Source organism: Panthera leo, chromosome F2 (genome assembly GCF_018350215.1).
Source record: "Panthera leo isolate Ple1 chromosome F2, P.leo_Ple1_pat1.1, whole genome shotgun sequence".
In the NCBI taxonomy this organism is placed as follows: Eukaryota; Metazoa; Chordata; class Mammalia; order Carnivora; family Felidae; genus Panthera; species Panthera leo.
This window is the reverse complement of record NC_056695.1, coordinates 44,642,094-44,658,141: the sequence shown is the minus strand read 5'-3', so window position 1 is coordinate 44,658,141 and position 16,048 is coordinate 44,642,094. Positions and strand designations below refer to the sequence as shown.

At 38.8% G+C, this 16,048-nt stretch overlaps 1 protein-coding gene and 1 long non-coding RNA gene across 2 annotated transcripts in view; one reads left to right on the top strand and one right to left on the bottom strand.

The window, feature by feature from the left end:
- The window catches only part of STK3 (serine/threonine kinase 3), a 282,817-nt gene that overhangs the window by 245,055 nt on the left and 21,714 nt on the right, over window positions 1-16,048 (top strand). The gene's annotated exons all lie outside the window — the stretch shown is intronic.
- Window positions 6,031-16,048, bottom strand: part of LOC122210470 — a 33,128-nt gene continuing 23,110 nt past the window's right edge. The window contains exon 5 of the long non-coding RNA XR_006198077.1: window positions 6,031-6,323. This is a non-coding gene — a long non-coding RNA (uncharacterized LOC122210470). The remainder of the gene's footprint in view (window positions 6,324-16,048) is intronic.

The window sequence follows — 16,048 nt, the reverse complement described above, 5'->3', positions numbered from 1 at the left end:
AAGTGATGGGCTTACTATTATTTTGTTAGGGTAAAAACAAATAAAAAGAATACTAGGCACACACATACACACACACAAACATTTTTGTGTTTATCTTATATATGCGAGGAAATAGATGTGGAAGGATACCACTGGCAGTTTTGTAAGTGGTTGTTTCAAGGATGTAGAGATGGGAGATTATCTTTTTCTCTATAGGTCTTTCTCCTTTTTCCACTTTAGTGTATTAAATATAAAATGCAGGGGGTGCCTGGGTGGCTCAGTCGGTTAAGCGTCCGACTTCAACTCAGGTCACAGTCTCACGGTCCATGAGTTTGAGCCCCATGTCGGGCTCTGGGCTGATGGCTCGGAGCCTGGAGCCTGCCTCCGATTCTGTGTCTCCCTCTCTCTTTGCCCCTCCCCCGTTCATTCTCTGTCTCTCTCTGTCTCAAAAATAAATAAACGTTAAAAAAAATTTAAAAATATATATATATAAAATGTAGAAAGCATAAAGAGAAAAAAAACCAACTCTGATCCCTTCTCTGAATTACTCTCTAAGTAATTTCTAATCCTGCCTCTATATGGATCTAGGAAGATTTGTTAAAAATCAGATCCCTGACTCTGAAACAGAATCTCCAGGGGTGATAAAAGTATTAGACTATTGGTTCTCAAACCTGGTAGATCATCAGAACCACCTTTTAAAACATCTAGATTTCCTCTGCCATTGACAGAGAACAAAGAATTTGTAGTCTATAAATGGTTTATGGAACTTTAAGTTTTTTGTAAAGCTCCCATGTGATTCCAGTGATCCATTAGGTTTGAGAACCACTGATTTAATGATTTATCTTCTCTGTGCAAGACACTGTACTGGATGCTACAATTATTGTAAAGATTACTAAAACAGTTTTTGTCTTCAAGGAATTTACAGTATAGTTCGGCATTGGGAACAGTGTAAAAAGGGGTGGGAAAAACTAATACATAGCAACTATATGTATTTCTCAAAAGAGCAAAGTGCCCTATGATGTAAAGTTGGTGGGGGCACCTGGGTGGCTCAGTCAGTATATTGTCCAACTTCGGCTCAGGTCATGATCTCATCATGGCTGGTGGGTTCGAGCCCCGCGTCGGGCTCTGTGCTGACAGCTCAGAGCGTGGAGCCTGCTTCAGATTCTCTATCTCTCTCTCTCTCTGCCCCTTCCCCACTTGCACTGTCTCTGTCTCTTATAAATAAACATTTAAAATTTTTTTTAAAAAAATGTAAAGTCGGGGAAAAAAGGTAAGAGTGTCAGCTATTACCTTTATTAACTCTATTAATATTGTTTTGAAAGTTCTAATACCGTAAGACAAGATAATGAAGTGAGGTATAAATATTGCAAAGGAGGTGAGAAATCCCATCTTTAGGAAATGGAAAATATTCTTGCCTAACTAGAAAACTAGATAATCAACTAACATTTATGAGCATTATTAAAAGCTGAGATGGGGCACCTGGGTGGCTTAGTCGGTTGAGCGTCCGACTTCAGCTCAGGTCATGATCTCACACTCCGTGAGTTTGAGCCCCGCATCAGGCTCTGTGCTGACAGCTCGGAGCCTGGAGCCTGCTTCAGATTCTGTGTCTCCCTCTCTCTGACCCTCCCCTGTTTATGCTCTGTCTTTTTCTGTCTCAAAAATAAATAAAAATTTAAAAATAAATAAATAAATAAAAGCTGAGAACTGATCAGTAAGAAGGTCAGTTACCAAATAAATTTTAAAAATGGTTTCTTCCAAACCAGCACAAAGAAGCATGTTTTCAAAGATCCTACTTGTAACAATATGCAGAAAAATCTACAATCATACTTAGAAATTTGTATAATGAAGTAAACTCTAGAACTTAAGTAAATATAGAACTATCCAAACTATAGAACCTACAGGACCTGAGAACAATTTAATAAGTGGAGAAATATTTCATATTTGTGAATGGGAAGAATTAATGTTTTAAAGTTATATATTCTCGGGGTTCCTGGGTGACTCAGTCAGTTAAGTGTCTTGGTTTCAGCTCAGATCATGATCTCACAGTTCATGAGTTTGAGCCCCATGCTGGGTTCTGCACTGACAGCGTGGAGCCTGCTTGGGATATATTCATTCATTCGCTTGCTCTCTCCCTCTCTCTCTCTCCCTCTCTCTCTCTCCCTCTCTCTCTCTCCTTCTCCCTCTCCCTCTCCCTCCCTCCCTCCCCACCCTCACTACCCCCCCCCCCTTGCTGCCCCTCCCTGCTCTTTATCAAAAATAAATAAAAATAAATATTTTTTAAAAATAAATAAATTTATATATTCTCCTTACCCGCTCCAAATTTCTCTGTCATTTAATACAATTCCAATTAAAATTTCAGGGTTTTTTGTTTATTTGTTTTTGTTTGGCCAAACCTGACAATGTATTTCTAATGTTTACCTGAAGAATAAACCAAACAGACTTCTGGAGAAAAAAAAAAAAAAGTGAGTACTTACGTGAATAATTAAAATAATCTAGTACTAATTTAAAAAATCAGAATGTAATAAAAGTGGAAATTTTCATTATTAGGAGGAGAGATACACTAATATTAATTATTCAGTGTGTTGAATCTGGTGTTGGTACAATTATCTAAATTTGTGGAAAAAGTAAATTCCATATGGATTAAAGATTCAGTGAAAGTAAATAATAGGGAAATGTAGGTGAATATGTATGTAATCTTGATGTGGGAAAGGCTTTTTAAATGTATCATAGTAAAGGCAGAAACCACTTTTAAAAAAGGGCTTTATTTGACTACATGAAGATTTAAAGTTTCTGTACAATAACAACCAACTAACTGAAAGTCAAGTAAGTTAGAAACAAGCATTTATAATATGGTGCCCATAACTTAATATGAAAAGATTATCATAAAAAGATTAACTCATTGTGCTGGAAAGGAGGGAAGCACATGTAAACTTAAACTTTCAGAAAAGCAGTATGGCTATATGTATCAAAAACTTTAGAATGTTGTTATATCCTTTTACCCACTTCTAGGAGTGTAATCTGATGAAATTGAGATGTGTAAAAGATAGTTTTAAGGGGATTTTGACAGCATTGCTTAATAAAAATTGAAATCAATGTATATGTCTAGAGACCCACTTCTTGAAAGTCACCACTCGCCATTTCTAGGGTGCTGCTCTCATTTTCATGGTCGAAGGTCGAGGCATCTCCATTCCAGGCAGCAGAATGGAGAAAAGGATGAAAAAGGGCATGCCCCACCATCTTTCGAGGAAGGTACCCGGAAGATGCCCTGTAATACTAGCCAGTATTAAGTCTTAGGGCCACATGTACATAGCTGCAAGAGAGACTGGAAAATGTTGTCTTTATTTGGAATGGCCATGGGTTCAGCTAAAAATGTTATTCTGCGGAAGAAAGAACAGATATTGAGGGACAGCTACCTCTCCTCTGCATTTTCGTCTTCCATTTCTTAGCTTAGCCCTATTTTGAGGACCCAAACTATATGTCTAGTCTGCAGATCATCTAGGTGAGTCCTTGACTCCTTTCTCCTATCTGGGAGCTGCATGTCTCTCTTTGGGGTCTATCACTAAATTCCCCAGCAGTATGTTATTCCTTGAGACTTGATGCATTCTTCCTATCCAAATATGGGGAATTACTTGCAGTGCCTACCACGTGAGGTTATTGCTATGAAACATTGCCAGCTGGTTTATAACATTTGGATGTAGGAAAAGAACCAACTCTAAATCTCCTGTTCTTCCTTTCTACTCCCTCCATACCCTACGTAAGTAACCAGGAAACACGGTCAACTTTGCACTGCATTGTTTGGAAGTTATGAATATAGAGGGAGCAATCCTTGTACCGTTTTCTGTCCTTTGATACATCGGAGATACTGTGTATGTTTGTATCTGAATCCCAACCCTTGATGATCTTTCTTTCTGATTTAAACAGGAAAGAAGCATATTTGTGCCTTAAATGATAGGGAAATATTTTTCAATATTTTATCTCAACAAAACTTCTCTCTTGCCAGCAACTCTATTTGCATACATCCTATGGTGAAGCCATGACTGTTACCTAGCTTTTCTTTAGTATTTCAGAGCTGTTACTCGTTAACTGGCCTGTGTCAGAGAGGAGAGAAATGGGAGAGGGGGAGAGAGGGAGACAGGGAGGGGAGACAGAGAGAGGGGAACACTGCCATCTTTTCTTAGTTTTGTAACTTTTCACCTCAGATGATTCTGTGCTAGCTTAATGTATATAGAGAAACTCTAGTGTTCTTAGTTACACCCAAAGTTGTACCAATTCTGTATCATAGCTATTAGCTATTAAATTCTGTGGGAGACATGAAGGACAGTAGACATCCTATTTTGCACGTGAGGACACAGATTATAAAAGTTAAGTAACTTTGCTCATGATCATACATCTAGTAAATGTTGAAGCTGGATTACATATCCTGATCTTCCTAATTTCAATGCCTGCTTCTCAGACGTAGTGATATACTGAATCCATGATAATTATCAGCTGAATTCTTCACATATGTCTTCACATATGTGAGTGGTGGTCATATGGCCATGGAACTGTGTATGTTCTATGTAGTTTCAGAGGGGGCCACGGGTTAGAAATGAAGGTAAATTTTAACTATGTGTTAGAAGAGGCATTTTACAACAAATTAGGCTTAATGCAGAAATGGAATGGGGATATTTTTTGAAGTAACCACTGTCCATCACAAAATATTTAGACAGGGTTTTGAAGGAGACAGAGTAAAGTAGTAGAAAGTACTGGACTTGCAGCCTGGAAACATCAATTCTGATTTTACCCGTGTTTATGATGTGTTTGAATTGAATTGTCTGTTTGGGTCTCCGAACTTTCATTTCCTAGTGCATTCAGGGAAGGAGCTAGACTAAATCACCTCACATTCCCATTGCCTTTTAAGTGAGTGGCTTACATGTTATGTGTGCTCATTAAATGTTTGTCAAGTGAGTGTCACAGCATCGTCTCCTCTGCCACTGCCAATGCCACATCCTTGATCTTCTCAGCTCAGAGTGCTCTCTCCCTCCTTTATGCTGGGATTTTGTTTATCTGTACCTCTCATTAAGTTTATCACTTTCTACTTTGTAGTGAATTTCTTTGTGAGACTGTTAGTGGCAAGATCAGTATCATACCCACTCCTGTATCCCTGTTCCTTACACAGAGTAGGCATTGGTAAATATTTACCTGAGACATGAAAGAATTAAGGACAGCAGCTTTGCAACCATGTTTTTCTCTTACTTTCTTGAGAAAAAGTCATTTAGGCTTTTATCAGCAGTAGACAAATGCATGCCAACAGTCTGAAGAGAAGTCTGTATATTTGCTGTTTGAAGTGAACTTAAAACTTGCTGAGATAGGACACTGACACTGACAGCCACCTCAACCCAGTGTCACGTACTGAAAAGAAAAAAAAAACCTACTAAACTGCCACCTGGAACTCGTTAGATATTTTCATTTGCGTTTTGCTGCCTTGACATTGTATCACACTGGGAATCTGAATATTGTTTGGCCTTCTTTCAAGTGTTATTTCCTGAGAAGATATTTGCCTAAGATTCATTCATATTCCTCTAATCTTTCTCCCTTTCCCCTTCCGCCCCTAGCTCCACCTTTTTTTCTGCTCCTTTCTCCTGGCTTGCCTTTCTTTCACTCTTTAAAATTCAAATAAAACCCAGGGGGTTGAACTATAGTATATACGGTGAGGCGGAGAACCAGGTGGGAAAGTGGGGGAACCTCGTAATTCATAGGAAAAATAAAACACCTCAAAGTTGTGACTAGCCTGCCTCAGATGTCCCTCTATGAGAACTTCCTTGAATCCCTTCACCTTTTTTACCCGGTCTTTAATGCCTTTACACAGTCCCTCTCCTCTGTGTTTACATATGTTTCCCCAACCAGATATGGGCTACATTTCATTCTTTGTTATTATATGGTGTTGAAAAAATAAGTGTGTGGGCATGATTTATCCAGACAATTTCCTGTGGTTTTCTGAGAGTTTTTTCACACAGGCAGGCACATTATTCCTATTTTATAGATGAGGAAACTATGACTTAAGAATCCGACTTGCCTAACGCCAGAAAGCAAGTAACTTGAGGAGCCCACATTCAAATCTAGGGATTCCTGGAGCCCCAGTTCTTCGCCTTTTTCTCCTTGCTTCCAAAATGTGTCTTTCACTGTGTTCCTTTCTTCCACTTTCCACCACTGCCATCCTTAGCTCTTCATTACCTCTTCCTTAGAGCTTTGCTCTGGTCCCCTATTTTGTCTCCCCATTTGTGTTTTCTTTCCCATTCCTGCTTATGCAGCATTCTTTTGATCGTATCATTTCCTTTGAGATACCTGTGATGGCTCCTCACTTCCTATAAGATAAAGGCCGAACTTGTTGATATGTCATGAATCTGCTCCATGATCTGCCCCCATTACCTCTCCAGCTTTATTTCCCACTCCTGCTTCCTCTGTGCTCCTAAATTCCAGCCTCCCCCACAACCTCACTATCCCCGACCATGCACGTGGCAACATCCAGCTTCTTTGTCTTTACCTGTGCTCGTTTGTGCAATTAAGGAACACCCTTTTCATCCCTGTTTTGCTAGTTGAAATTCCACCCATCTTAAACCTATGCCTTCCATTAAACATTATACAGTTCCCCTAGTTGGAATTAATCTCAGTGTGTGCTGCCTTTGTATTATACTTATTTGTGACTATGTATGTCCCCAATAATGCATTAGAAGCCCTTCGAGAGTAAGGACTATAACTTCAGTTGACTATATTCCACAGTTTCATACAATAATTTGTCCATAAAATACACTCCATAAAATCTTGGGTGGCTAAAATGAGTCTGACTTCCAGGGCAATAATAATGGTTCTATGTAAAATTCAAATTGACTAATTGAATATGGATTGTTTCTTGACCTAACACTAAAGTATTGGATTTATAAATAAAATTCTTCCAGGTAAATAAAATGACTAGGTTTGCTTTTGTTAAGAATGAAAAAAAAATCAAATTTATTTTATTCTTCAGTATTTAGTATGCTATAATTACAGTTTGTGTATGTGTGTGTGTGCATATGTATGTATATATTACACGTGTATATAAAAACAGGGTCTTAAATTTTTAAAGCTTATATTTTCCATAATATATTTTAAATAAATCATTTAAATAAATCATTAATTGCGCTATTGAAAATCTAGTTTCAGTGTTATTTTCTTTATATTTACTTTGAAAGAGACACTAAAGTATGGTGAAATAGTTGATTCACATGGAAGTACATATATTGGTGTAAAAAGTCCATGAAGTTACATTTTTTTGGTTCTAATTTAATGTGGACTGTTCACTTCTTTACCTAGCTGTTATCCACTCTTTCAAACCAATCTTAGGTGTACTTCCTCTAAGAGAGCCCCCCGCACCCCAATTTATATTAGTAGCACCTGCAGTTGCTTTCCCCCCGCCCCCAGTAGTTATCATGCCCAGCATAGCACCGTGCCTGAAGCATGGTTAGGCATTCAGTAAAGGTTTGTAGAGTGAACAAATGAACAGTTGTAAGAACTTCGCAATAAATGCGTGTGCGCGTGTGTATGTGTCTACCTCCACTAAAAGCAAAGTGGCAGATTTATGTGTACAGATACAGAAGACTGTTCATGGTACACTCTCTAGTGCAATAAAAACAAGTTGTAGGACAGAAAAATGATTCTGCTTTTGTAAAAATATTTGTGTGTGTATGTTGGGAAAAGGTCTGGAAGTTATACAATACATCAGCTTTCGTTATGAGTTAAGAGGTTGAGAGTGGAGCGTGAGAAGTGGACTTTCACTGTTTAGTGCATTTTGCATTGGTATTATTTGAATATTTTCATTAAATTTGTACTGTCTTTGTAATTTTTGAGTGAACGGTAAAGTAAAATGTTAGTGGCTCTGCTCATAGTATTAAATGATACTTTTCGTATCAAACTGAAACTGTTTTTAAAGAGAAAATTTGACATTCCCTCCCAGTTTTTGTAGAAGGAAATTATTTTCTTTCAATAAGTATTTCCTGGTGCTTTTGAAAACTTGTAGGACTTAGGATAAAGTGGGCTGCATTAAATATTTAAGGCATAGTGGCTCCTGTGTTGGGAAACTAACTCTTCCCATTCAGTCTGAACCACTCAAGGCCAGAACAGTAGAGGCAGTTTTAAAAGGTAGTAAGAAACTAACTAATTTTCACTGAACAGAGATAGCAATCTTCATTTTTTTGGAGCTTCCTTGGCCTTTATTTTCAAACACACTCCTGGGTTCTAATGGATAATTTAATTTTCATGCCACGGAGTAGCTGGTCTTAATGACAATGGTAAACCTTTCTTCTGAGCCCAGGCCCAAATTGAAAGTACCAATTAAAGATAAGATAATTCACCACACCCTAAATTAAATTGGTTATCCCACCCCTTGCTTCCTTATCTTTTTTATGAACCAGGAAAATGGTCTTACTAAAACAAGTTTTGTTGAGGCTTCAGAGGCTTGGTTATTTTAAGGTCGTTCCTAAAATTTTTTCACATGGTCCAGTTGCCAGACAGATTGTACATCAATTTCCTGCAGCATTTGGCAGGCCAGTGCATTCACCGCCTTAAAAACAATTTGAATTTATTGATTTTGAAATTTGTGATTACTTTCTAAAGTTTTTCCCCCATCTAAATTTACTTTGGAAAAAATATGCACAACAGAACACATTGGCCCATTTTCGTGCCAAGACTTTCAGGGAAATATTTCATATGATTAATATTGTGTGGCTAATCTGGTGTAAAAAATCAATTTTATCCATTTTAACTTATGAGAGCATGACCATCCTGTGTGAACTATTTAAAGAGCCTGTGACTTCTCTAATCCAAATTTAAGTGTTTGTTATTGCCTTTATTTATGTGTGTTGTATTAATCACTGTCAATTAATATTGGGCCACATTTCTTTTTAAGAGTCGAAGCATATGTTGTTAGCAGACCCACATCTTTTCTTTCCAGAGCAGTACCCTAACCTTGCCTTGGGCAAGCTGAAATTAGTGGACTCCGGACTTGGCTCAATTAAATACTGTAGTTCATGGTACCAGGCTATTTTAACAGGTCTGGATTCAGTTAGAAACCTTCCATTCCTCCTTATCTGTCTATTCCTTTAAACCCATTTGTCCTAAAAGATTGGTGTACTCTCTCTTATTAAGAGTCAGAAGAGAAACAACATTATAAAATCTTTTTGATGATTTCATTCCGTCAAACTCAACTTTTTTATAAAACATTGGACTATTTGTTACTTGGTGAGTGCATTAATCTGAAAGCTTTAATGTAAACACTTGGGAATCAAGAATAGCTATTTGTAATGCTTGTACAACAGTCTATTATCCGTAGAGTTACAGCACCTCACAAATAACATGACTTCCACCCAGGGAATAATTGACTCACCACGGAGGTCTGGCTCCCTTGTCTCGTTAAATCTTTTAGAATTGCTGAGAGGTGGCTAACAGTTATTCTTCTCTGTTTGGCATGTGTGGAGAGTTAGGCACTAAGCAGTTAGAGAGAGGTCACGCACAGAATAATCTAAGGCGGTGCTGTTTGAGTATTGGTTCTTGAATCACTGCTCAGCAAATGTTGAGACTTAACTCCTGAGAGCCATCTCATAAGGGGATGCAGTGATCTACCCATTCTAGGCATTGGCAGTCAACTGCCCTCAACTACAGATTGTTACATTTTATTATATATTTCACCTTGATCTTTATATAATTTCCTCACAGCATTTATGAAAACATCTGAACTGTCTCTTATTTGGCATTCTGATTTAAATTTTTTTTTTAAGTTTTTAAATGTTTTTATTTATTTTTTGAGATAGAGAGTGCAAGCAGGGGAGGGGCAGAAAAAGAGGGAGACACAGAATCTGAAGCAGGCTCCAGGCTCTGAGCTGTCAGCACAGAGCCCGACACGGGGCTGGAACTCATGAGCCATGAGATCATGATCTGAGCCGAAGTCGGATGCTTAACCCACTGAGCCACCCAGGATCCCCCTGATTTAAATTTTAAATGAAGAGGGGCCCCTGGGTGGCTCAGTTGGTTGAGCGTCCCACTCTTGATTTCAGCTCAGGTCATGATCCCAGAGTCGTGGGAATGAGCTGCAAGTCGGGCTCTGCACTGAGTGTGGAGCTTGAAATTCTCTCTCTTCCTCTGCCCCTCCCATGTACGTGCACAGTCGCTTTCTCTCAAATTAAAAAAAAAAAATTTTTTTTAATAAAAAAAAATAAAATTTAAATGAAGAACATTTTTAAAAAGCAATGTAAAATTGTCTTGAAAACATTTAGATTTGACCTTAATTGCTGTTAGGATTTAAAACCCTTTGTTTTGGGGCGCCTGGGTGGCTCAGTCGGTTAAGCGGCCGGCTTCAGCTCAGGTCATGATCTCGCAGTCCGTGAGTTCAAGCCCCGCGTCGGGCACTGTGCTGACAGCTCAGAGCCTGGAGCCTGTTTCAGATTCTGTGTCTCCCTCTCTCTGACCCTCCCCCATTCATGCTCTGTCTCTCTCTGTCTCAAAAATAAATAAATGTTTAAATAAATAAATAAATAAATAAATAAATAAAACCCTTTGTTTTATTTCTGTTCAGGGAGAAAAATAATGTTTTAAAAGTACATAACTGATGTGAAAGAATGCTGTATATATTATCTGTAAGATTTGCATGTCAGAAATCCACCTGCAGAGTGTTTTGTTTTAGAGCTCCTTGAGAAGATGAATGCTATAGATGAAAGGATGTTAGGATAGGTTTACATTTATTTAAAGTGTTGGGATGGGGCAGGCAGGAAAAACCTTGAATTCGAATTCCTTCATGACCTTTTAAGATAATCTTTGATGCTAGCAAAAGGGAGGTATGAGAAATGTGTGGCTTCAGTTGAATAAATATTATACTTCAGTGACTTTTTAATTTTTTAGTGTGGAAGGACTAGCTGACAAATACAGGAGAAGACTGATTTTCAAATCTTCATTCCATTATTTAAAAAATATCAAATGTATTCTGGCCAATAATTCTCCCAGATGGTTCCCCCTTCCTTAGTCAAACCAATACAGACTGGTAATTGAGCCTTAGTTAGTAATTGATAAGTATACAATATTTACTCCCTGCCCTTATGTATTTTCCTGCCTTTGAAGGAGGGGTTAGTTAAGAGAAATTCTTTATGCATTTTTCACTCATTGTGGGTTATATTTGGCAACAGCCAATTGATCTCCGGATTTTTCTCTCTGCTTCCATTCCTAACTCCCCACATTTTGTCCTTCATTCTGGAACCAGATTGATTCATTTTAAATATAGATCAAATTATGTCACCCTTTCGCTTAAAACACACCAGAACCTCTCCATCACAGAGTAAAATATGAGGTCTTTATTATGGCCTATTGGTTCCATTCATGTTCTGGCACCCAGCCACTTCTCTGGCCTCGTTTCCGCCCACTCTTTTTGCTCACTTTGCTTCATCTGTGCTGGTCTTCTTGCTGAACTTCAAGTAAAGTCAAGTGTACTTCTCTGAGGCCTGTGCTTTGGCTGATGCTGCCTGGAGTACTCTTCTTCTCACTGATATTCTCTCACTTCATTTAGGTCACTTTTCCAGTCTTTCTGTTCCCTTACCCTATTGGCACTTAACACTACCCAGCAACATCTTACATATGTTTGGTTATTGTCTCTTCCTTGATCTATCACATAGTAGGTTTCAAGGAATATTTGTCTAATGAATGCCTGATAACTATCTTGGATGTTTAAGAACTTGGTGTAAGACTCTTAGACTTTATAACCTTGAGACAGAAATTTTTTTTTAATTTTTTTTTAATGTTTTTTATTTTTGAGACAGAGAGAGAGCATGAGCAGGGGAGGGGCAGAGAGAGAGGGAGACACAGAATCTGAAGCAGGCTCCAGGCTCTGAGCTGTCAGCACAGAGCCCGACGCGGGGCTCAAACTCACGGACCGTGAGATCATGACCTGAGCCGAAGTCGGACACTTAACCGACTGAGCCACCCAGGAGCCCCGAAAACTTTTAACATAAATTCTGACAGTACTTATCCATGTGGATTTTCTAGCCATGGTTGAAGTATACCAAATTCATGTGATGGTTTTTTGTTTTTTTTTTCCACAATATATAGCCAGTACCCTGACTTCCCCTCTCCCCAAAAACAATATATCAAAATATGAAGGAAAGACAGGAGAATGTATCTTGAGTAAAGTTCTTTTTTTTTTTTTTTTTTTTAATTTTTTTTTTTCAACGTTTTTTATTTATTTTTGGGACAGAGAGAGACAGAGCATGAACAGGGGAGGGGCAGAGAGAGAGGGAGACACAGAATCGGAAACAGGCTCCAGGCTCCGAGCCATCAGCCCAGAGCCCGACGCGGGGCTCGAACTCACGGACCGCGAGATCGTGACCTGGCTGAAGTCGGACGCTTAACCGACTGCGCCACCCAGGCGCCCCTTGAGTAAAGTTCTTGAAGGTAATTTTCCTTCAATATTTTCTTATTGTCGAACTTTTTTTAAAGCTGAAAGTTAATACAGTGAACACACATTAGCCACCTAGATTTCAACAGATATTCTCCATATTTGCTTTATTATGTATGTGTGTGTATGTGTTTGTGTTCCCCAGCAAGTTGTGACACAAGAGCATACCCTGAATCTTTCCCCCAAATGGAAAATCTCTGACTCAGTGGTTATAATTATTTCTGTTGAGTTTCATTGTCCAGGTGGAGAGACAGTAGTGAGAAGCATACTAAGGTTGGATATGCCTGGGCGGCCTCTGTAGTAATTATGATATATGCCGGTCAAGATGGTTATAGAGAGACATTGTCATCTGAATTGTCTGATACGGTCTGAATTCATTGCCATGGTACATTTGGAGAGGCTTTTTTTGTTCCCTGTTGAATTTTCTTTTTTTTTTTTTTAATTACATTGTATCAGCTAGGCAGGTGATACAGTTTTTTCCTAATATTAACACAATCACTCCAGCCTTGTTGTGTTTCCTGTTTGCATGCTATTTCTTTTTATGTCCATTAACTTTTTTCTTTTTTTTTTTAATTTTTAATGTTTATTTATTTTGAGAGAGAGAGAGAGAGAGAGAGAGCAAGCAGGGAAGGGGCAGAGAGAGAGGGAAACACAGAATCTGAAGCAGGCTCCAGGCTCTGAGCTGTCAGCACAAGGCTCGATGCAGGGCTTGAATCCATGAACTGTAAGATCATGACCTGAGCTGAAGTCAGATGTTCAACTGACTGAGCCATCCAGGTGCCCCATTTATGTCCATTAACTTTAACCTATCTGTGCCTTTATATTTAAAGTGAAGTATGTTTTTCCCCCAGAATGTTTAAAATGTTCCACTTGTCTTCTGGTCTCCATATTTTCAAAGAGAAGTTTATGATGATTTAAATTGTTATATACAAGGGATTAATACATCACCTGTACATGTCACTTTTCTCTGTCTACTTTCAAGATTTTTTTCTTGGGTGCCTGGGTGGCTTAGTCAGTTAAGCATCCGACTTTGCCTCAGGTCATGATCTCACGTTTCGTGAGTTCGAGTCCCGCATCGGGCTCTGTGCTGACAGATCGGAGCCTGGAGCCTGCTTCAGATTCTGTGTTTCCCTCTCTTTGCTCCTCCCCCACTCACACTCTGTCTCCCTCTGTCAAAAATAAATAAATGTTAAAAAAAAATTCTTTTAAGATTTTTTTGTTTTGTTTTTCAGCAAACCTAGGCATAAATATTTGTCATTGCTGTTGTTTTCAATCCTCTTTACAGTTGATGAACTTCCTAAATCTGTAAATTTGCATCTGTTGCTAAAACTTCAGAGAATGTATTTGGTTATTATTTCTTCAGATTTATTTTTATTTTATTTTATTTATTTTATTATTTTATTTTATTTTATTTTATTTTATTTTATTTTATTTTATTTTATGTATATATATCCCCCCACCCCCACCCCATTCACTCATTATCTAACCTCTGGGACTCCAGTGTATCTGTTAAATCTCTTGACATTATCCCAGAAGTCCCTGAACTCTTTTTTTCTCTTTCAGTCTCTTCTCCCTCTTCTTCAAATTGGATAATTTCTATTGATCTTTTTCCAGCAGATCTTTTGTCATCTCCATCCTGCTATTAAGCATATCCAGTAAACTTTCATTCCAGATACATATTCAGTGTTTCGTTTCTCTAAAATTTCCATGTGGGTCTTTGTTATGTTTCCTATTTCTCTGCTGAGGTTTCCCATTTCTTCATTCATTATGAGCATATTTTCCCTTACTGAGTTTAATTATAGCTGCTTTAAAGTCCTGTCAGTTTCTCTATGAGAGTCATGTCAAGGTAGATCTCTGTTGATTATCTTTTCCTTTGAGAGTGGATCATATTTTCCTGACGTTGAAATGTCAAGTGATTTTGGGTTATATCCCAAACATGGTAGATGTTTTGTTGTGGAAGGGAAAGTGTTTTTGTTAACTCCCCAGATTAGTAGTTGCTTTTTGTATTTTGTCCACAATTGAAGGTTGTTATCTGTGAAAGAGTTAGTCTACTAGGAGCTTACTCTGACATACCAAACATACCAAAAACTGAACTCCTTACATGCTTTCTGACCCTTTAACTGCCTCTCAGGCTTCCTGCTAAACTACATGCCCACACCATCACACAGACAGATTCTTTATGTCTCCATCAGGTGGAGTCGATCAGGACTGCCAAGGGTAATACAGTCATAAAGATAAAGTTTATTGTTCTCACAACTAACATTCTTGTTTCTTGCATCCTCCTCCTTGCCACCCTGACACACACACTTTCGTCACCAGAGGTGAAAGAATTTTGATGTACCTAGCAACAGGTACCACTGCCCCATCAGGGGTGTGGGGAGACAGGAAAATCCCAGAACAAGGTGATGACAGAAGCCAGGAAATGTAGTATATAAGAGTGGATGGCAGAAAGCTCTGTCAGTACAGGCTGGCATGGATGTGGGCATGTATACGTGAGCTGAAAGGGAAAGAGAGTTTATTTTTTATTTTATTTTTTTATGTTTATTTATTTCTGAGACAGAGCATGAGTGGGAGAGGGGCAGAGAGACAGGGAGACACAGAATCGGAAGCAGGCTCCAGGCTCTGAGCTGTCAGCACAGAGCCCGACACGGGGCTCGAACTCACAAACCGTGAGATCATGACCTGAGCCAAAGTCGGTCGCTCAACCGCCTGAGCCACCCAGGCGTCCCTGAAAGGGAAAGAGATTTTAAAAAGAAGGGGAGACAGAAGGGCCAGGAGCCAGCTGTGCCCACACTTGTGCTTGGCCTTTACCGTGTGGTTTCATGTAATCTTCAGAACAACCCTGTGAAATGAGTTATATAGTATTTGTATTTTATTTGAGAGGCTCAGAAACTGAAAGAACTCACATGATTTTCTTCAAGTCACACAACTTAATAAATGAGGAGGCAGAAAATAAAATGTCATTTTGCTTTCCTAAGGTTGGTTTTACTCATATGAAGTCCCTCTGGAAACCCTGGGGAATGGGAAGGGTCTTTCTAGGTTCTGCCACCTTCCTCAGTGAGAAGCCCAGGCATCTGACCTCGAAAAGTTGGCTAAGAAGCTGCACTGTGACCCTCTTCTTTGTTTCAGGTCTTTACTCTCTGCTCAGAAGGCAAACTTGATCTGCCTTAAGTTTAGTTTAGCTATGGTAAGCCCTTCCCCACTTCTCAACAACCCTTCCCTTTCCCCACCCCACGCTCAGATCTGTCTCAGTGTGCTTCTTGATGGGCTTTGTAATAAGCCAGATCCTTAACAAAAAGAGTTTCAGTACTCTTAGGAAGATACACAGGGATCACTTTGTCAGAGGCAGATTACTTGAAGTTGAAATTCTTATTTACAGATTTCTCTCACTTCTCTGACCTCTAGTGCCCTTGTCCTTGTGCTCACTCTAAAATTTCCATTCCATTGAGTAATGTTCAGAGAGAAAAGCACATTCCAAGAGGCATTACCTTCTTCCACACATAGCTCAAGAGTCTGAATTCAGGTCCCTCTCTCTCTTCAGTTTTTTTCCTACACCTCTCTGTGTCTAGGATGCTCAGAGAAGTTCACTGGTTCTAACTATGGATGATTTTGTACTCCAGG